We start from the raw sequence: 1,891 nt of genomic DNA on the forward strand, positions 1-1,891 counted from the left end.
TCGTACCCAGAGTCGTTGAAGGGGCTTGATGTTGGTCAGCTCTAGTGGACTCCTGTACCATCTCTTAAGAAACTTCAGAGCTTTCTTGCTGTTATCATGGTGCTCGATACACATCAGTAATACACTGGTGGTCAAGTCTGTAAAGGACATGTAATTCATCTTGTTTGTATTGCCGCATCTATGAGATAAAAGCAAACTGAAGCATGGGTCTGGATTTGGTCTCCTCCAAAATCTCACAATAGCTAAATTTGGTGAAGGCGAAGGTTATGATGCCAAAATTTCGAAGTGGTGAAGACGTGATATCTAGGAAAGATATATATAGAGAGAGCTGTACATGTCACATGACAGTGAAATTTGGTCATTTTTCATGCATATATCTACCCATTTGTCATGCGTACATCTCCTTGTCATGCATATCTATCTGATCTGCATGAGTCTCCCGTCCCGTATGGCCGGCCGTTGTGGACTGTGCAGGTCAAAAGCATATGACACATGCATGCTTGAGGTGCCCTATTGCTAGATCGTTTTTCCAACTAACAAGTTCTGGTGCTCACACTGTGTAGTGACGCTTCTAAAGCATGGACGGTTAGCTGCATGTGCTTTTCATTACTGCTCCTACATTACATTTTACAGGCCCCAAGAATTGTTTTACTCAATTAGCTTTAGCCATCAATGTAGAAAGGGATTGTCCTGAAAATGATGGATTTTTTTTCTTGAAAATGATTGTTGAAAGAGATGGGGGTTAAAAACAAGATGGACACTTGTTAATGCAGCAAGATGAGGCAAAATGATCTTGGCTTGTGAGACAATGCGACGTCGAAAGCCTGTTGAGACGTTGAGTATGCATACCGCTGCATGGGGTCTCAGGCCTGCCTTTTTTTTTGAGAAAAGAGGGGGACCCTCTTTTGCCGATGATGCTCATCCTTGCTATGGAACCCTTGCAACGCAACTTGCACAAAGGCACTGATGGAGGGATTCAACTTCCACAATTTCCTTAGCCGCACCATAGTATTCTGCCAATTCTTTGTTCTTGTCTTTACTTTACATATATGTTCATGTCTTTGTCCGTGTGGGACTAAAATTAGGCACTGACTAGGCTACTATATGTTCTCGTCCCCGAATCCCCAATTCCCTCTTAATTACCGACTCTCATATTCCTACCCAAGCAACATCGTGACAAACAAGTGATGGCCGGGGAGCAAAAGAAATAATTAAACATCAATGCCACACAAAAGTTACATCATATCACACTGTGATAGTTCATGGTTACTACTTACCAGCATGAAAACCTGAAACCTCGTAACAAGGATGCCTACCTATTAAATGGTAGAAGCAAACCAACCACAACGGACGTATGTTGCGATCTGCTATCAATAAAGACTAAGTATGGATCCAATCCAACAGGTACATAGCTAAGCTAAGGTAGCAGCACCGATATATATACAGACCGACAATGAACGTGTCTGTCATATCATGTGCTGCGTGGTGGGTGGCATGATGGAGCCGTCGCTGCGGCCCTGCTGCTTCTGCAGCTCCACGTTGGCGTTCCACCCGATGTCCATCACGAAGCCTGGGTTGCTGAGCTCGCGGTACTCCTGGCAGATGGCACAATACTCGAGCCAGCAGAAGTGGACGCAGCAGTCCGGGAATGGGGTCTCCCGGAGCCTGCACTGGGCGCGCATCTTGGTGTGGTAGACACAAGAGTAGATCCACTGGCACTGCCACCCCGCAGCACCCCCACCGCCACGTACAGCACCGCGCCGGCGCCGCTCGCCATGGCCATATTTTCTACTGTGGTGGTCAAGGCGTTTGGAGAGTACTTGATAGAACCAACTATCGCAGACATCGAGGGCTCCTAGCACTATCAGAAAGCAAGAGGGTGTCCAGGTAC

At 46.4% G+C, this 1,891-nt stretch overlaps 1 pseudogene; it reads right to left on the reverse strand.

Annotated features, from left to right (window-relative positions):
- Positions 1 to 1,466: 1,466 nt before the first annotated feature.
- On the reverse strand, positions 1,467 to 1,777 carry LOC119345110 (annotated as a pseudogene).
- Between the last annotated feature and the right edge of the window lie 114 nt (positions 1,778 to 1,891).

This window comes from Triticum dicoccoides, unplaced genomic scaffold (genome assembly GCF_002162155.2).
Source record: "Triticum dicoccoides isolate Atlit2015 ecotype Zavitan unplaced genomic scaffold, WEW_v2.0 scaffold206232, whole genome shotgun sequence".
NCBI lineage: Eukaryota > Viridiplantae > Streptophyta > Magnoliopsida > Poales > Poaceae > Triticum > Triticum dicoccoides.